This window comes from Cannabis sativa, chromosome X, assembly GCF_029168945.1.
Source record: "Cannabis sativa cultivar Pink pepper isolate KNU-18-1 chromosome X, ASM2916894v1, whole genome shotgun sequence".
Taxonomy (NCBI): domain Eukaryota; kingdom Viridiplantae; phylum Streptophyta; class Magnoliopsida; order Rosales; family Cannabaceae; genus Cannabis; species Cannabis sativa.
In genome coordinates this window covers 58,158,342-58,180,747 of record NC_083610.1, presented here as the reverse complement: position 1 = coordinate 58,180,747, position 22,406 = coordinate 58,158,342, and positions in this window count along the sequence as shown.

The following is a 22,406-nucleotide window of genomic DNA, read 5'->3' as shown; positions in this document are numbered from 1 at the left end:
TGAACAGCCAGGTGACAATGCAACCAAAGCTATTAAAGAGAAGTTCGAGCGTTGGCAGAATGCTAACAATAAAGCTCGATACTTCATACTTTCTAGCATGGTTGACACCTTGAAAACAAGGTTTGCTAACGTTGTCACGGCTGCAGAAATCATTACGCAGTTAACTGAGCTATTTGGTATGGCATCTATCCAGTCTCGCTTTGACGCGACTAAGAAATTTATCAATGCACGGATGGAACCCCATCAGAATGTGCGTGATCACCTTCTCCAAATGGCAGGTTATTTCCAGGAAGTCCAGAATCACGGTGCTGAAATGGATCAGACAACTCAAGTGAGTCTCATCTTGAATAGTCTGACTCCAGATTTTCTGCCCTATACATCAAATTATGTCATGAACAAGAAGGAACAAGACTTTCACACGTTAGTCAATGACCTTCAGACATATGAAAATTTGATTGGAGGACCCAAGAAGAAAGGGAGTAAACCTCAGAATTCTGGAAATGGTAATAGGACGAATAATCCTGAGGCACACGTTGCCTCTACTTCCAAACCCAAGAATAAGAAGAAATGGAAAAATGCCAAGAAGCGAACTCAAGCTGTGAAAATAGCTAAGAACAAAAAGGCTGCAGCTTCTGGTGATACACCAAAAGGAAAATGTTTCTATTGCAATGAGAAAGGTCATTGGAAACCCCAATATCCTAAGCTTCTTGCAAAGAAACAAGGTATTTCTTTCTATAAACTGATGTGTTTTAGTGAATTATTATCCATTTGGATTATTAATTCTGGACTACTAACCTTGTTTATTTTTCTTCTTAGCTCAAGCTTCTTAAACTCAGGTGTTGTCTTAGCGAGTTGGGTCTGAAAGCTGGATAAAAGGATGGAGTTCGTCAAAGATAAAGAAGAAGCTCATTTTTTTTTGAATTAATTGTTTCAATTTTAAAACAATTTGGATTTCAAGTTTGGGATTTTATTCCCTGTTCTTTTCTCATAATATTGCAAACAATTTTTTAATTTATAATAAAGTTTTTTTTTTTTACAAATAAATTGCAATCTATGAGTTGAGTTTCATTACTTTATCTTATAAATCAATTACTAATTATTATATTTATTATGTTTGTATGTGTATGTGTTTTTATTATTGATACAAATTCTATAGTTATTTAAACTCTTTACAGAGTTATTACTACATAAACACTAGAAATTATTTCTATGTTTATGAATAATTGTTAATTCTAAAACAATTATTAAGAATTTGTTTAATAAAAAGATCTTTTGATCTGATTGGGGTGGAGAAAAAGTTAAGAATAATATGCAGTTCAACGATCTTTTATATTTAATGAACTCTGGATTATATTCAACTCCACATAATCTCTATTACACTTAGAGAATCATGATCTCTACAACCTTTAGGGGTGGATCATAATCTCTATATACTTAGGGGTGGACTTTATTCCACAACACTCTTTATGACACATAATTTTAATAATATAATAAATTAGCTATTATCAGAATAAATCCTTGATCTTGATTATATGTTTCAATTTAAATTTATTGTTGTAATAAATAATGATACCAATAAAGTTTTTTGATAATGTATCACACTACCTTAATTGAGTGGGAGAATATTAAAATTCTTTACCCATATTCATTTGGTTGACACTTGTGATAGGAACTTAAGAACACCGCTGATAAAACAAGTCTAATCATTCACGTGGATAGAAATAAATTATCAGAAATATGAGAATAAGATAGAATAATTCTTGCATAGTCTATTCGAATGACTTGAGTCAAGATTTCTAATCCTCATAAAAATTTATGGTATCTTAATTTGATTGCTTAATCTCTAGCAAGTATTTTACACTTCAAATACTAGACTGCTATGTTGATGACCTAGTCTTAAAGAAACTTACAATTTCAGACTAAGACAATAAGTCACAACGAGATATCCCTAAAAAACAATAATAAGAGGTTAAAAGTTTTTAACCAGACATCTGCTATTGAGTGGGAGCCATCTGAGATGTAATCAAATAAGGAACATTAAGGGACAATCAAGAAAGATTTATGAAAGTGACCTATATGTTAGATATTAAGGAACTATACATTAGTAATCCTAATATCCACACCAACTCATTAAGAATTTGAGATGGTGGTTACTCTGGGGGTGGAGGAGTTATTCTAGAAGAGTGTAAAAATCCATCTATAATAATTCAAGCTCCATCAGAGAAGATATACATAACTTTGTAAATTCGAAATTACCAGAAAGTTATTTTACTGAAGAAAATTCTACACTGCATTATCTCAATTCCAAATTTTAAAATTTGAGAGATATGTCCTCTGTTTGTTCAGATGTACTTAATAAGCAGTAAGGATTTCAGTATCCCTTGATGAGTAAAGCATATAGTTAAGGATGTTTCATAATGTTTTATGAACCTGGTTCTAGAAATATGGGTGGATTCAAATATACTACACTTGATCTGAAGATCAAGACAAAAGATTGATTGTAATGCACAACTTGTTTTATGTTAGTGTAAGTGGGAGTTTGTTGGGTTTTGTGCCCTAAATAAAACTCATTACAATCTGATTAGTTATCAATTTAGATTTTGAAGTGATTATGTTTACATGTATTTTACATGTTTATGGTTTAATATATATATGCACAAAATCAGTTAAGTCCAGAACATATATTTATTCACAATTATAGTATTGTCAACACAGTGGAATGTGATTGTGATTATACGATTCAAAAGACTAAGTCCCTGTTCATCAGTATTTTGGATTTACACTGATGTGATAATCAGTGATGAAGTATACTTACACTTGGAGTAAGTGTTATGTTCTTTCCAGGACATTGGTAAAGTATACTGGTTTCGAATGTATGGAGTATACATTGGACTGGACCGATATTGAACTTGGTCAAAGATATTATAAACTTACCATTGTATCTTTCCAAGTCAATATCAGTAGTTGATCTTAGATTAAAAGAATCTAAATCGTGATATGCTTAGGCTCAATCTCAGGAGTGCTATTCATGTTCTTTGATTTATTAGTTAAGCTTACTTTTGGGTCAGGGTGATACGTATATTTTGGGAACATGATGGTATGATTGAGTGGGAGCGCTGAACATAAATATGGAATCTATAGCTTGTACTGGTGTATAGAAGTCAAGTGATGATTCCCTTCGAGCTTAGTTAAATAGAAGTAAATGGATGAGCACTTGTTTCAGTGACTATATATTAGATCACTAAAACATTTACAGGTAGCTAAGTGTTTTAAGGGGCCAAATACATTGAGGGGTGGAAACGGTAAATTTATCCCATCTCGATGTAAATCATCTATATAGAGGATCTTTGATCACATTAAGATTATAACAATGGTTAAATGAGATAGCATATCTATATCGTGGAACATATAGAATGCTCTATATAAGTCTGAGAGTGTAATTCCAAGTTCTAAGAGTGGATTCAACAAGGAATTAATAAGTTAAGAATTTACTTGGTAAATTCGGTTCAACTTATTGGAAGCTCAGCAATATAGATCCATGGTCCCCATTCTAGTTGAGACCATACTGTTTGTAAGACTCAATAATTGATTTATGATTAGTCAATTATAATTCTAAAAGTTAGACTATGTCCAATTTGTGAATTCTCACTAAGAAGGGATGAAATTGTAAAGAAAATGGATTCTAGGTTTATTTATTAATTAAGAGATTCTATATGTCTAATTAATAATTATATTAAATGACAATATTATTTAATAATCTATTTTAGTTATTAAATAATTGGTTTTGGCATTTAAATGGTTAGAACTCGAAAAAAGGCATTTTTGGAAAAATAGAAATAAAATTGTGGAAACTGCAAAATCCATGTGAGGCCCAGTCACACCATGGCCGGCCACATGGTTGTGTGTTTCCCAATTATTATTTTCAATTTTTTAATTGCCAAGTAATTACTAACCTAAACCTAACAGTTATCTATAATTGGAAAGTGGTGGATCACACCAAATAAGGCAGTTAATCATTTACTCGGTAAATGAGGAAACTGTTTATTTTGGAAAGTTGAGCTTCCCTTTTCCCTATATATAGCAGCCCTCCTCTCTTCCTCTTGAATGCTTTATCATACACGAAATATACAGTGCAAGTGAGAGAGAGAATTTCGAAATCCCTAGTGAGAGAGAAGTGCCCACACACAGCAAACAGTACCTAAATCATAGATTGGAAGACTGTGAAGGATCACCTCCAACTGAAGGACATTCGGGCTCAGATCTTGATTATACTCTGTGACAGAAAGGAATCAAGGGTTAGAGATCTGAGTGGAAGGAGACACATTATTCCGCTGCACCCACTGTAAGGTTTCTTAACTTTTTATGTGTTTTGTTTATCGTTTTAGAAGTTCATATTTAGGTTGTTAAATCAACATACTTGTGAGTAGATCTAAGATCCTGGTAAAATAAATTCCAACAACTACTCCACCCCCAGAGTAATCACCATCTTATCAGCAGACTTTCTAGCACAAAGGCAAGTCTCGAAATCTGATGTGGTGTTGTCTAAAAGTTTTAAACACACCCTTATCAACTAACATATAGTTCATCTTGTTAATCTTAAGATTTACTTGATTGTCTTCCAATGTTCCTTTCCTGGATTAATATGATACCTACTCATTACTCCCACTCAACAGCAGGTGTCTGGTCTAAGGCATACTAAAGCATATCTGAGACCTCTCACTGTTGATTTAAGAAATTCTTTCATGGCTTTATCTCTTCTGGAATAGTTGAGACTTTTCCTTAGATAAATAAAATCTATGTCTAGAAGTTGTGAAGCTTCTATAGATTGCCATAAAAAGAAAATGCTTCATCATCTTACCGAAGTAAGCTGCTTGCACTAGAGGAAGTAATTCACCAGGTATACCATGAGCCATAGGTTTAGATATACTAGGAACAAGAAGTTTTGTTAAGTCCATTGAATAAACTTATAAACGAAAATTTCCTTTCATGTCCTTGTAATAGAAAACTTTAGGTTACTCCATGTGAATGGATTAAACCATAGTTCTCTTTGCTTTTCTTCTTAGTTTCTTATTTTGACAATCCATTACTTGTTTAAACTTAAATGGATTTTAATCACTAGTGTCTTCCAAGTCATAAGAAGAGTGAGTTCCTTGAAACCCTCCCACTACGACAAGGTACCGTGAATTATGTCTAAGAAAACTAAATGGTATTGACCTCTTCGGTTGTGTCAAGACAACAGAGGCAGTGGGATCATCATATGTAGAATAAGATAATAGAACACTTTTGGAATCAAGAGAAAAAATTATCTCCTTTATTTGCTACTTTATCTTCAGACTTAGTCATTCTCTTAGAAAATTAGTATTTGTTTAAACAAACACTTTCTTATCTATTGACTATGGGATGTTCCACCCCTAATCACTTAGAATAGCTAACAAACATGAAAACCATGGTTAACAGTTCTAGCTTTTCTTAAGATTTCGATTTGGTCATCCATGAATCTAGTAATGGTTTACACTAAGTACCCAACCATTGCATCATTCTGAAATTGTATTACCATAGAAGGACTTAGGCAACGACTAGTAACTAATCAATATGCAACTCGAATTTTTGGGGAGATAAGTTTGGATATAATTCAAAAAATCAATTTGATGATCTTTGAACTGCATATCTACTAACTATTTCTCCACCCCTATCAGTTCGCAAGATCTTTAACCACTTACCTTAATGGGTTTTCACCATTGCTAGAAATTCATGAAATTTTTCAAACATTTCAAATTTCTTTTGCATAAGGTAAAATCTAGAGTGATCGTTTTAAGAATATAATGAAAAACTCATATCCACCCCTGAATGTACATCCATCTTACTTTCAGTGGATATAGGCATATTAACTCTTTGCAGAGATTGATCTTGTCAAAACCACTATGAACAAGATACAAATGCCATAGATTTAAAAAAAAATGTGATTGTAGTCTTTTGATGACTTAGGTTTAGTTACATTAAAGAGTTCTTAGAATAGTGCAAGTGGATCCTGGTCACAGAATACTAAACTCATATTCCATACTAACATACAGTTTGAATCCATTGGTAGAAAATGGTTATTAAACACTTGTGAAAGTGTAACTGTATAATGAGTAATTCTTTCTTGGACCACCACTACTAATTTAACTCTAAGTCTGATTTGCCCATACAAGTAGGAGATTTTTAAGATTGAGGATTTATATCATTTTGGGATAGAATTTTGGGAATATAATCATATGCGTCATTTAATTTCTTAAGAGAAAATATAGAATGACATGAAATGATTTATAGACCATTCATCCAATGATATGTTATTGAGCTATTCGAAATGAATAAGCTAAGAGGAATTAGGATAATTTCGTATTTAAATAAGAATCCAACGATGCTCCAATTAGCGAGAGTCAAAGTAATCTTATTTATACAATCTTCTTGTTTCATATTGTAAACACTAGTCTAAGGTGTCATCAATTGATGAACAGCTAGATGTTGCATTTACAATATTTATCATTCGAGATCTAACACTATTATGTTTGTCTAATGTTGACAATCCATTAGGGATTTGTCCCATTAGAACAACAAACCAAGTTAGACCAACAATGAAGATTCGAAATTAAACTGCAATTTAATAACAGAAAATAAACTGGTTCTGTTGGGTTTTACCCTAAATAAAACTCATTTCAATATAATCAGATTTACTTATTAATATAGATCAGAAATAACATTTAATGTTGCATGGTTCACATGTTTTATTTCATGATTATATGTACATAATGTATAAATTCAACTGAAACCCTTTTCACATACTTGATCCTGTTTATTGTGTCATCAACACTTTGGAAAGTAAACATGACTATGTGAATAAAGTTTCTTAGATTTATCACACACAGGGTTTTACTGATATGATAATCTAGAATAGAGTTTACTTGCATTTGGAGAAATGCTATGTTCTTTCCAGAGCATTGGTTAAAGTAAAGCTCAGGTTGGATGCATGGAGTATGCATCGAAAGGGACCGATATTGAACTTTGACTTAGATTTATTAAACTTACCGTAATATCTATTCAAGTCAATATCGCCTAGTTGATCCTAGATCAAATGATCTTAATCCTGTTATGATTAGGCTCAATCTCAAGAGGCTATTCGTGTTCTTTGATTTGTTAGTTAAGCCTACTTTTGGGTCAGGGTGATACGTACATTTTGGGAACACGGTAGTGCAATTGAGTGGGAGCGCTAACATAAACATGGAATCTATAGCTTCTATTTGGCAAATAGTAAGTAAAGGATGATCTCCTTCGAGCTTGACCAAACGAAAATAAATGGTGGAGATCTCATTTCACATAAGCTGAAATATCATTTATACGGGGTTAAGTGTTTTAAGGATTAAATACATTGTAGGGTGTAACGGTAATCTAATCCCTTTACAGTGTAGATCATTCATATAGAGGATCATTGATCAAATTAGGATTATAACAATGGATAACTAATGATGTGTCTATATGGTGGAACATATAGAGCATTCTATATACTGAGAGTGCAATTCTAAGTTCTATGCGTGGATTCAACGAAGAATTAATAAGTCAGTGAATTTAGGTTATAAGTTCTTGATCTGCTTATTGGAAGCTCGGTTATATAGACCCATGGTCCCCCCACTAGTTGAGATATTATTGCTTGTAAGACTCATATATTTGGTTTTGATTAATCAATTATAATTCTCAAATTAGACTATGTCTATTTGTGAATTTTTCACTAAGTAAGGGCGAAATTGTAAAGAAAGAGTTTTAGGGGCATATTTGTTAATTATGATACTTTGTATGGTTCAATTAATAAATATGATAAATGACAATATTATTTAATAATTATTTATAGTTATTAAATAGTTAGAATTGGCATTTAAATGGTTGAATTTGAAAATTGGCGTTTTTGAGAAAATCAGATGCAGAAAAGATAAAACTGCAAAATTGCAAAAGTGAGGCCCAAATCCACATTGCATGGCCGGCCACTTTTGTAGGGTTTTCCCTCTGATATTTTCATTATTTTAATGCCAAATAATTCAAACCTAACCCTAGTGGAATGCTATAAATAGATAGTGAAGGCTTCAAAAAAATTACACTTTTCTTCTGACTTTTCATTCAGAAAAAACTGAGCCTCTCTCTCTCCCTATCTTTGGCTGACCACTCCCTCTCTCTCTTCTTCCTTAAGATTTTGAAATACTTAGTGTTAGAGTAGTGCCCACACACAGCAAGTGATACCTCAATCATAGTGAGGAAGATCGTGAAGAAAGACTTTCAGGAAGAAGGAGTTTCAGCACTAAAGAATCAGAGAAAGAGATCCAGGTTCAGATATTGATAATGCTCTGCTACAGAAAGGAATCAAGGGCTAGATATCTGAACGGAAGGAGTCATTATATTCCGCTGCACCCAATGTAAGGTTTACTAAACTTTATATGTGTTTATTTCATCGTTTTAGAAAGTTCATATTTAGGGTGTTAATCAACATACTTGTGAGTAGATCTAAGATTCTGGTAAAATAATTTCCAACAACTGGCCTCAGAGCCATGATTATTGATTTGCTTGCAAGAAATTTGGACTTTAAAACGATTGTTTGATGTTTTGGATGGTATCATGTTGTATTGAGTGTTATATGATGATTGATTGATGTTTGTGAATTTTCGTAAAAAATAATTGAAATTTTGTTTCTGGAATTATTTTTATTGGATAGTATGGAAAAAATTAAGCAAGTTACTTTTTTACAGAACTCAATTTCTATTTAATTTGAATTAGTTATGATTTTTTGAAGTTTCGAAAAAAATCAGGAATCGGGCAACCAGCTTCCGCGCGTGGAAATCATGCTGGTGACCCTCCCGCGCCGAGAAACCACGCCCATGCACTCCCCATGCGCGCGCGGACGAGTATGCACAGCATACCGTCCGTACAGCTCGCATTTTTTTTTCGTTTTTCTTCGATTTTTCATGCTTTTTCATGGATTTAACTTCCGATTTTTTGTGTAGTTCTGTATTTATACATTTACTATTCTTCATTGAATTCTAATTATCATAATTAAATTAATTAATATTTTTTAAATTTAATTCATGATATTAGTGTAATTTGAATTTGAAAATAGTAAATATCTATCTTTTTTTGCTTAATTATCTATCTTATTTTTAAATTTGATTATATTTTATCTTATTTTTAAATTTAAGGTCAGATATTAAATTTTTTTTAAATAATTTGACCTTATTTAAATTTAAAATAAGATAACTATAATCATGTAATTTTAAATAGATGTAAGATATTTTGCTAACTTTTAAATTTTGTTATTTTATTTATTTAAATTAAATTATAAAATCTGAAAAAGATATTTATTTATCTTTTTTAATTTTTATTTAATTTTATTTATAAAATAACATTAAAATTTTAAAAGTAGTTAGCATATTTTGAAATGATATTTAGGTTGGTTGAAACCTAATTTTTCAAAATTGTAGGTTTAATTTTAAATATTTTTTTTTATTAATTTTGAAATTTTGAAATTTATTTTATTTTATTATTTTCAAAAATAATTTTTTTATTTAATTAATATATCGAAATTATTTATTTAAAATTAAATAAATCCTACATCCAACTATCCAGTTAACCTTGTTGTAGGAGTATGTGTTTTTAGCTTGTTTGTAAGTTTTTAAAACCTATTATTGCTTGATTGCAAATAGCCATGGTTAACTTGTTGACAGATCCAATGATCTGATTTTAACTCATGGCTCCCTTGGTCAAGTAAATAATTTATAATAGGTATATTTACAATCTTCTTTCATCCGTGTATGACCTAGCAACGTGATAGGATCCATCCAAATTGTGTGCCTGTGTGAGCCTATATGTTTAATTTTAATTATCGATGCATATAGGTTGTTGTTGCTAAATAAAATATCATAGTTATTGATAGATTTTATTTAGACCCATTTAGTTTTGGGCCCATTCAATTAATAACAGTTGTTCATTTTAAGGTTAAATTCCTCTCTTTTGGGCCTTGTGTGAGAGTTGGGAGTCATAGAAGTGGGTACGACATACTGAACCCAACACCCCCTCACATGAACCACCCCAATTGTGAAGGCCCATTTGCCTGATTTGAATAACTGTACTAGGTTAATTAAACTAGTTTAACTTGATAAAATTGATTAGCAACATAATTAATTTCATTTATTTTGAAATTAATTTAAGAAAACCATAGTTTAAAGAATTTTTTATTCTAAGCTAAACTATATGTATTTTCTTGTATTTAATTAAATATAGAATTATAACCATCTAGATTCTTTCTGAAGCTTAATTTAAATTTTTCATTAAATATTCCTATTTAAGTTGATATTTAGTTATCTATAACTAATCAACTTAAATCTGAATATCTTTTGGATTTAAAATTTCAAAATTAAGTTGAGGAATTTTAGGAATTGGTTATTAAGATTCTTTAGATATTTTTTTTAAGTTGATATCTTTTCGAATATTAACTTAAAATGGAATATTTTCAAATTAAGTGGTTACAACTTAATTTTTGATATTTAATTAAATTTAAATTTGAAAATATTTAAGTTCTAGATTTTTTCTAATACAACTTAAATTAGATATTTTTTTTTCAAATTTTGTGGAAAAGATACTTAGTCAAATAAGATATTTTCTAGATAGTTATTTCTAGACTACTTTTTATTTCTAATATTAAATAGGAAAATATTATACATTGTGAAATTAATTATTTAAATAATTAATTTTGGTACAATTTATTTTAAGTATATTTTTCCTAGTATTAAACTAGAGATTAATAATTAAGCCTTCTCTACACTTAATTATTTATTTCTTGAATTTAATACATTTAATTAATTTGAAAATTAAATATCTAAGTTAATTTTCATTATGATACTTAAATATTTCTTTTTCATGACACTTAATTAAATAGAAAATTATTTTTAGTTGAAATTTATTTTTCAACTAAATTTAAATAATTTTCAAAATATATTTTTTCTTTATTTTATTAATCAAATTTCGAAATTGCATTTCTTAAATGCAGAAATTTCGAATTTTATTTGAAAAATAGATTAAAGTTGTAAATTATTTATTTTAATTTTGGACCAACTTGAATCAATAATTTTTTCATTTAATGATTAATTCAAATAAATGAAGTAAAATATATTTAATTAGAAAATGAATTAATTAGTCAATGAAAATCTAGATAGATATTATCTGTTTTTGCTTGAAGTATTTTTCTAGTGTATTTAATTAAATAGAAAATTAATATTTAAGTTGATTTTCATCATCATACTTAAATATTTGAAATTTTTCTTATATATTTAATTAAATAGGAAAATTATATTTTTGTTGTAAATTAATTTTATTAATTAATTTTGGGCCAACATTAAATTAAAATAATTTTTCTAGGATTTATTTTTTATTTTAACATGCATTTTCGAAAATTGTATTCTTAAATACTTTAATTTTTCGAAATGTAATATATATTTATAGAAAATTAAATTTGAGTTGTAAATTAATTTAAATTAATTTTGTAACAACTTAAATTGAATATTTTTCTAAATATTTATTGGAAATTATTACTAAGATGGAAGAAATTCATGTTATTTTCATATACATCTAAGTAAAATTTATAAATATTAAATTAAAATTTATATTTAGAATTTTTCATTCTAAATTGGAAATTTTAATTCAATAAATATATATTTAAAATAAATAGATTAAAATAAGTATCAAAGAAAATACAACTCTCTTTAAATAATGAGCTTTATTATTATTAAGATATTCGATCTCCATTGTTGCTTTTACATCGCGTTTGTTTTAGTGAGTAATCCTCCCTAATGGAGGAACGTTCATTAGCAATTTCGCACCGTTTAATCTCGAAAGATAAGTAGTTTGTAAGTATTTTATATGGTATGGATCACCCTAATGGTGGCGACCATATTTGACTTGCAAATTATGAAACAATGGTGGAAGCTCATAAGATAGAATTGCCTTGACTCGCCTAAACGGGACAACGCTGAATTCCAATCTTGATCGAATAAAAGGTTGCTAGAATGTTTAACGTTTTAGATGAGCTTACAACTCTATTCAATGGATGGTAGCTTTGACTCTCGCCTAAACGGGACACTGATATCAGTTTGTTGAAAACCTTGGAAATTATTTAGGATTGTATGTTTTAGTATTTTCACTTGTCATTCCTACTTGCTATATGTTTAATAATTTCTGAATTGTGTATGAATTTATATTGAACCATGTTATTTTCTGTTATTAAGTTGTAGTTTAATTTCGAATCTTCATTGTTGGTCTAACTTGGCTTATTTATCTAATGAGATAAATCCCTAGTGGATTTTCACCATTAGACATACATAATAGTGTTAGATCTCGAAAGATAAATATTGTATATGCAACATCTAGTTGTTCATCAATTGATGACACCTTAGACTAGTATTTTTACAATATGAAACAAGAAGATTGTATAAATAAGATTACTTTGACTTTCGCTAATCGAAGCATCGTTGGATTCTTATTTACAAACGAAATTATCCTAATTCCTCCTAGCTTATTCATTTCGAATTAGCTCAATAACATATCATTAGATGAATGGTCTATATATCATTTAATGTCATTATATTTTCTCTTAAGAAATTAAATGACGCATGTGATTATAATCCCAAAATTCTATTCCCAATTGATATAAATCCTCAATCTTAGAAATCTCCTACTTGTATGGGCAAATCAGACTTAGATTTAAATTAGTAGTGGTGGTCCAAGATAGAATTACTCATTATATTTGGTATAAATTTAAGTCTTTGACTTTAATTTTAGATTCCAAACAGAAATTTTCTTATATTTATAATTCCAGAATACAATACATTTACACTTTTACAAGTGTTTAATAACCATTTTCTAACATTGGTTTCATACTGTATGGAATATGAGTTTAGTATTCTGTGACCAGAATCCACTTGCACTATTCTAAGAACTCTTTGATGTAACTAAACCTAAGTCATTAAAAAGACACAACCATATTTTTATTAATCTATGACATTTGTATCTTGTTCATAGTATTTTTGACAAGATCAATCTCTGCAAAGAGTTAATATGCCTATATCCACTGAAAGTAGTTCATCTCATTCGCAGATGGATGTACATTCAGGGGTGGATATGAGTTTTTTTTTCGTTGTATTCTTAAAACGATAACTCTAGATTATACCTTATGCAAAGAAATTTGAAATGTTTAAAAATTTCATTAATTTCTAGCAATGGTTAATACCATTATGGTAAGTGGTTAAAGATGTTGCGAACTGATAGGGGTGGAGAAATAGTTAGTAGATATCCAGTTCAAAGATCATTTAATTGATTTTTGAATTATATCCAAACTTACCTCCCCAGAAATTTCGATTTGCATATTGATGATTAGTTACTAGTCGTTGCCTAAATCCTTCTATGGTAATACAATTTCAGAATGATGTAATGGTTGTATACTTAATGTAAATCATTACTAGATTCATGGATGACCTAATCAAAATCTTAAGAAAAGCTAGAACTGTTAACCATGGTTTGTTAGCTATTCTAAGTGATTAGGGGTGGACCATCCCATTGTCAATAGATAAGAAAGTGTTTGTTCAAACAAATACTACTTTTCTAAGAAAATGACTAAGTCTGAAAATAAAGTAGCAAATAAAGGAGATATTTTTCTTGATTCCAAAAGTGTTCTATCATCTTATATGACATATGATGATCCCACTGCCTCTGTTGTCTTGTCACAACCAAAGAGGTTAATACCATTTAGTTTTCTTAGACATAATTCACGGTACCTTGTCGTAGTGGGAGAGTTTCTAGGAACTCACCTTCTTGGAAGACACTAGTGATTAAAATCCATTGTGAGTTTAAACAAGTAATGGATTGTCAAGATAAGAAACTAAGAAGAAAAGCCAATAGAACTATGGTTTAATCCATTCACATGGAGTAACCTTAAGTTTTCTATTACAAGGACATAAAAGGAAATTTTCGTTTATAAGTCTATTCAATGGACTTAACAAAACTTCCTGTTCCTAGTATTATAGGTTTGAGTTTATCTAAACCTATGGCTTATGGTATACCTGGTAATTACTTACTCTAATGCAAGCAACTTACTTTAGTAAGATGCTGAAGCATTTTCTTTCTAATGGCAATCTATAGAAGCTTCTCGACTTCTAGGCATAGATTTTATTTATCTAAGGAAAAGTCTCAACTATTCCAGAAAAGATAAAGTCATGAAAGAATTTCTTAAATCAACAGTGAGATGTCTTAGATATGCTTTTGTATGCCTTAGACCAGACACCTGCTGTTGAGTGGGAGTAATGAGTAGGTATCAGATTAATCCAGGAGAAGAACATTGGAAGACAATCAAGTAAATCTTAAGATAAAGAAGAGGAACTATATGTTAGTCTATAAGGGTGTGTTTAAAACTCTTAGACTACACCACATCAGATTTTGAAATTTGCCTTTGTGCTAGAAAATCTTTCTGATAAGATGGTGATTACTCTGGGGGTGGAATAGTGATTTTGGAGAAGTATAAAAACATATCTGAAGTCTCTAGGTCTACTAGAAAGGGACTGAATGTTAAAGTTGCAGGAAAGGTACTTATTCAGTCTAAGGAAAGTTCAATACATCTTTGGCACCATTCCAAATTGCCTTAACTACTAGTGTTATTTCCTAATTAACCAAAAGTAGTTGCCAAAGGTATAGAATCCAGTATCCCAAAAAGAGTAGACATATAGAGAGGAATTTCACATTATCAATGATTTTGTGATTAAGGAAGAGTAATGGTGGAGAAAATGTTTTGTTTAATTCAACCTTTCAGATCCTATTACGAGGAGTTTACTACTACTACACTTGATTTGTATATCGAGGTGTTGAGATTATTTGAAATGCACTTTTTTGTTTAATATTAGTGCAAGTGGGAGTTTGTTGGGTTTTATGCCCTAAATAAAACTCATTTCAATATAATCAGATTTACTTATTAATATAGATCAGAAATAACATTTAATGTTGCATGGTTCACATGTTTTATTTCATGATTATATGTACATAATGTATAAATTCATCTGAAACCCTTTTCACATACTTGATCCTGTTTATTGTGTCGTCAACACTTTGGAAATTAAACATGACTATGTGAATAAAGTTTCCTAGATTTATCAGACACAGGGTTTTACTGATATGATAATCTAGAACAGAGTTTACTTGCATTTGGAGAAATGCTATGTTCTTTCCAGAGCATTGGTTAAAGTAAAGCTCAGGTTGGATGCATGGAGTATGCATCGGAAGGGACCGATATTGAACTTTGACTTAGATTTATTAAACTTACCGTAATATCTATTCAAGTCAATATCGCCTAGTTGATCCTAGATCAAATGATCTTAATCCTGTTATGATTAGGCTCAATCTCAAGAGGCTATTCGTGCTCTTTGATTTGTTAGTTAAGCCTACTTTTGGGTCAGGGTGATACGCACATTTTGGGAACACGTTAGTGCAATTGAGTGGGAGCGTAACATAAACATGGAATCTATTGCTTCTATCTGGCAAATAGTAAGTAAAGGATAATCTCCTTCGAGCTTGACCAAACGAAAATAAATGGTGGAGATCTCATTTTACATAAGCTGAAATATCATTTACACGGGGTTAAGTGTTTTAAGGATTAAATACATTGTAGGGTGTAACGGTAATCTAATCCCTTTACAGTGTAGATCATTCATATAGAAGATCATGTTGGATATATATTTTACCAGGAACTTAGATCTACTCACAAGTATGTTGATTTAACAACCTAATATTGAACTTCTAAAACGATGAAATAAACACATAAAAGTTAAGAATAACTTACAGTGATGGCAACGGAATTAAATGTCTCCTTCCACTCAGATCTCTAACCTTTGATTCCTATCTGTAGCAGAGTATAATCAAGATCTGAGCCCGAAAGTTCTTCAGTTGGATGTGATCCTTCACAGTCTTCCAAACTATGATGAGGTACTGAGTGATGTGTGTGGGCACTTCTCTCGCACTAGGATTTTCGAAATTCTCTCTTGTTTTTCTCTCTTGATTTCGTGTATAGCAATGCAAAGCAAAAGCTTGTAAAAGCATACCAAGAGTAGAGAGAGGGGCGGCTATAAATAGGAAAAGGGAAGAGCACAACTTTCCAAATAAACAGTTTCCTCTTTTACTGTGTAATTGAATAACTGCCTTATTTAGTGTGATCCACCACTTTCCTATTTAGGCTAGGCTTTGATTAGAAATTACATGACAATTTAAATTGAAAATAATAATTGGGAAACAAGCAAAGGGTGGCCGGCCATGGTGTGTATGGGCCTCACTGGAATTTTGCAGTTTCCTCAATTTTATTTCTATTTCTCCAAAAATGCCATTTTTTCAATTCTAATCTTTTAAATGCCAAAACTAATTATTTAATAACTAAAATAGATTATCAAATAATATTGCCATTTAAAATAATTATTAATTAGACATGCAAAGTCTCTTAATTAATAATTAAACCTAGAAACCCTCCTATTTACAATTTCATTCTTAAACTGTGAGAATTCACAAATTAGACGTAGTCTAATTTTTAGAATTATAATTGATTAATCATAAATCAATTACAGAGTCTTACAAACAGTATAGTCTCAACTAGAATGGGGACCATGGATCTATATGCTGAGCTTCCAATAAGTTGAACCGATTTACCAAGTAAATCCCTAACTTATTAATTCCTTGTTGAATCCATTCTTAGAACTTGGAATTGCACTCTCAGACTTATATAGAGCATATCATATGTTTCACGATATCAATATGCTATCTCATTTAACTATTGTTATAATCTTAATGTGATTTAGAGATCCTCTATATAGATGATTTACATCGAGATGGGACCAATTTACCGTTTACACCCCTCAATGTATTTTGCCCCTTTGAACACTTAGTTACCTGTAAATGATGTTTTAGTGATCTAATATACAGTCACTGAAACAAGAGCTCATCCATTTACTTCTATTTAACTAAGCTCAAAAGGAATCATCACTTTACTTCTATACACCAGTAGAAGCTATAGATTTCCATATTTATGTTCAGCACTCCCACTCAGTTATGCTATCATGTTCCCAAAATATACGTATCATCCTGACCTAAAAGGTAGGCTTAACTAATAAATCAAAGAACATGAATGGCACTCCTGAGATTGAGCCTAAGCATATCAGGATTTAGATTCTCTTAATCTAAGATCAACTTCTTACATTGACTTGGAAAGATACAACGACAAGTTTACAATATCTTTGACCAAGTTTAATATCGGTCCAGTCCAATGTATACTCCACACATTCGAAACCAGTATACTTTGCCAATGTTCTGGAAAGAACATAACACTTACTCCAAGTGTAAGTATACTTCATCGCTGATTATCACATCAGTGTAAATCTAAAACACTGATGAACAGGGACCAAATCTTTTGAATCATATAATCACAATCACATTCCACTGTATTGACAATACTGTAATTGTGAATAACTATATGTTCTGGATTTAACTGATTTTGTGCATATATCAAGTATATATATTAAACCATAAACATGTAACATACATGTAATCATAATTCACTTCAAAATTCTAAATTGATAACTAATCAGATTGTAATGGATTTTATTTAGGGCACAAAACCTGTAACACCCTAACTACCTTAGGCGTATTACGTGATTTTTGAACGTACTGTGCAGCTCGTTGCTAATCAACGAGGTTTATGGAAAAACGTGATTAATTAAAATTTTGCTTTTTAATTAAACTTATAAACCATATTACAAAAGACTCGGGATCCCGATTATAAAATCATTTACAAAAAGATTTAACTGTTTAACCATTACATAAAAATAAAAGTCGTCTAACGACCAAGACATACAAAATTCAGCCTTCACAGAGGGGCAGGCAGGAGCCCCGCCACTAACCGAGTACCGGCCGATTCGACATACACCCCACCGCGCCCTCGCTCGCAAAGGCCTTCTCCACCATCCGAGCATAGGTGGTGCCGTCGTCCGTGGTGATCATCGGGTCATGCCCGATCTCGGGATTCAACCCGCCCGCATACTTCTCCTTCGTCCGAAGTCGGCCGAAGCACAATTCCCGAGGCTAACCTCGCCAACCGATCAAACCGAGTAGTATACTCGCACGCTCATGTTCTCCGCCGGGTCGTGAGCGAACTCTTTCCTCTTGGCGCTTCTGACCGCCTCGTTGTAATACTTTGCGTTAAAGAGTTCCTGGAACCTTTCCCAGGTCATGGTGGTGACGTCATGGATCTGAGACACCATGTCCCACCATACCAACGCGTCCTCCTGGAACTGAAACATGGCGCACACCACTCTATCGTTGCCGGTGACACCCATGAAATTCAGAATCTTGGTGATCACCGTCAGCCATTGCTCGGCTTTCATTACGTCCGGACCTCCCAGGAAAACCGGAGGTGCTTGCTTCCGGAACCGCTCATACAGAGGTTCCACCCTATGGGCCGCCACCACTATCTCGCCCGGGCAGCGAGGGCGGTGCCACCGGAACTACGGCACAGAACCGGCAGGAGCACCCCGCCGTCTCAACCTCTCGAATCTCGAGGTCTTGTTCTTCGATCCGGCTTGCATCTTTGCAAACCGCAACTCCCACCCGGGGCTCCCCGATCGGCCGGGGAGCCCGGGGTAGCCCGTGGCGGGTTCTCATCACCCCCGCCACGAGCCCTACCTCGGGACTCTACCCCTCGCCCCCCGGGCAGGGTGGGGGAAACCGAGCTCCCCGTCCTTGGTTCGACCCTACGGAGTTGCCCCGACTCCCGGTAGTCCGCCCGGCGTCCATCTCGACAACCGCCTGCGAAACCAAGAGTTGGCATATCAGGTCGTATTCAAGGCGAGCTTACTAATGCCGCTTAATTTGGAAATTAAAACGAAACATGCGCCTATTCTACTATCGCTACTAACATGCTTCCTAACTGTGCTTTTCTTTTTCATAACCGAATAAAATAAACTACTAAAGCAATAAAGGCTTACCGAACCGTGAACCGAGCTATCCGCCGATGATGATTGTACATGTCGTGACGATCTTCGAAGACAACCCGGCGCTTCGATACCAAATTGTAACACCCTAACTACCTTAGGCGTATTACGTGATTTTTGAACGTATCTTGTGCGGCTCGTCGCTAATCAACGAGGTTTATGGAAAATCGTGATTAATTAAAATTTTGCTTTTTAATTAAACTGATAAATCATATTACAAAAGACTCTGGATCCCGAGTATAAAATCATTTACAAAAAGATTTAACTCGTTTAACCATTACATAAAAATAAAAGTCGTCTAACGACCGCATACAAAATTCGGCCTTCGTCGTCCCGAGGATCGTACGCTCCTGTGCCCAACCGCCCCGACATGTACAATCTCATAAGCTCGCTCACGGTCCATCGCCTATCGCCTTGCCTTTACCTACACATAAACGTAAACTCGTGAGTCACCGTACTTAGTAAGAAAAGCATAATAATACTCATACATAATTCTAACTGCCGTGTCCAACACGATACTGAGTCCCGCTACTGCCGTGTCCAACACGGTACTGAGCCACTACTGCCATGTCCAACATGGTACTGAGTTTTGAACGTTCACGGTGACTCGCACTATTGACAAGTATCCTCCCGATCGGTCGAACCGGTCATACTCCGCCGCCGGTCATACTCCACCTGTACCGACGGGATAGGTCAATAAGACTGAACCACCAACCAAATGTCACTGACGGTCGAACCGGGTCATACTCCGCCGGTCATACTCCACTCGTACCGACGTGACAGGTTGGATGGTTCGAAGCCTATATACATAACTAATGTAATCTAACAAAGCTTCCTACATGCACGCTAAACATGTAATCTACATATGCATACCGTTATACTAATCTTAATCGGATTCCGAATTCGTGTGTGGCCAACCCGACCGGAACCGAAGCCGAGCTACGGATTACTGGCTCCTAAACCATAAAAATCACAATGCCATAAGTGACACGCTAAATCACTTCCCGGGGACTAAAACTAGGAACTAAAAGTTTCCCTATCGATAAAAAGCATGGCAATCCCCCCTAAAACATAAAAACGAGGAAAACACGGGTTCTGAAAATCCCCAACCGGTAGACGGTTGCCCAACCGAATTCGGCTCGGGAAATTCAGACCCCATCCGAATTCCGAATGCACAACCGAATCCGGCTCGCAGGCAAAGAACATCAAATAATCATAACTTGCACAATTCAACCCCAAATCACCTCAAACTTTCCAGACCTGTTCTATACCTTCCCTAGAACAAATCCAAGGCATCAAAACAACCCAGAAACCTCAAACCCGAAAAATGCCATTGGAGCTCAAGCTTTGAGTTCTAAACTCAAACTTGAGCAAAACCACCTAATCATGCATTTCACTAGCTTAATTCTACTTAATCAAGCTTATCTAAGCCTCTGAAAACAATTAAAAACAACAGCAACATCACAGAAACAGATTCACACTATTTTCACCAAAAATCACATTTTTGCATAGAAAACTCAAATCTTAAACAAGGTAGCCTATATGCATTTCTAACAGCTTGAATCACCTCAAATTAACATGCTTACAATCCAGAAATTAATACAAAATCACAGCAGCAACCATATATCAAAATCATGCATGCATTTCATCAATTTTACTTAAAATTCAAGAAAACATAAAGGCAAGTTATAAGTGATCAAACCTTGGCTAAGATTACACAAAGATGAGTTGAAATTCACAAGGATTTGAGGAGAAAAACCCAGCTTTTGAATCCCATGCACCAGCCGAAATAGAGAGAGAGAAAAGAGAGTGTTTTCCTTTTTTCAAAGTTTTCTAATTTTTTGCTAAGTGTAGAAATGAGAAAATAAGAGAATAATGCCACTTAAACCATTTCATTTCAGCCACTAAAATAAACAAATAACATTTATTTTTCAAATAAACAAGTCACTAAAAGAAAAAAAGTCATTGGGGCAAAAAGACCATTTTGCCCCTCCACCATAAAATCACATAAATCATACTAAAGGGGTATTTTTGGGAATTCTAAATTCCCGGCCATTCCCGACATTCCCAATGTCTAAAACCCGTCCCCAAACTACTAACATACTAAGTTGTGATTTCTACTGAGCCAAACGCCGAGTTCCAAAATACCGGGCACCGGAATTACAAAATATGCAAGCTACTGAATAACATAAATAACAGTATAATAAATTATTTAAATAGCTATAAATAATTTCATAATTAATCATAAACAACTGCTAATTTCCAAATTAACTAAACGGGCTTTACAACTATCCCCCCCTTAAAAGGATTTCGTCCCCGAAATCTAACCTGAATAACTCTGGATATTTAGCTCTCATATCTGACTCTAGCTCCCAGGTGGCTTCTTCCACCTTACTGTTTCTCCAGAGAACCTTGACCAAAGCTATGGTCTTATCCGAAGGACTTTATCCTTTCTATCCGGGATCCGCACCGGCCGTTCCTCATAAGTCATGTCTCACGTATGGCCGAAGACTCTCATAACTGAGTATATGAGAGGGGTCTGAAACGTATTTTCTCAACATCGAGACATGGAATACGTTGTGAACTGCTGATAAGGCTGGAGGCAATGCTAACCGATATGCCACTTGACCTATCTTCTCGAGAATTTCGAAAGGTCCTGTAAATCTAGGGCATAACTTGCCCCTTTTCCCGAAACGTTTAATCCCCTTCATCAGAGATACCCGTAAAAACACATGTTCCCCTACTTGGAACTCAACATCTCTGCGTTTCGGATCTGCGTAACTCTTCCGTCCGCTCCGTGAGGCAAGCATTCTAGCTTTTATCTTCTCTATCGCCTCATTGGTCCGCTGAACTGACTCTGGACCTAGGTATTTCCTCTCCCCAGTCTCATCCCAGTGGATAGGGGATCTACATTTTCTACCGTACAACAGTTCATAAGGAGCCATCCCTATCGTACTCTGATAACTGTTGTTGTAAGAAAATTCTATCAACGGTAGATATTTATTCCATGAGCCTTCAAAGTCCATAACACAGGCTCTCAACATATCCTCCAATATCTGAATTATCCTTTCGACCGACCATCTGTCTGAGGATGGAATGCTGTACTGAATTTCAACCTTGTACCCATTGCCCGTTGCAAACTTTGCCAAAATTTGGAGGTGAACTTCGGATCCCTGTCCGAAACTATAGACTTCGGTACCCCGTGAAGTCTTACTATTTCTCTGACGTACAGTTCTGCCAACTGATCCACTGAAAATGTTGTTCTAACCGGCAGAAAATGAGCAGATTTCATAAATCGATCCACCACTACCCAGATGGAATCAA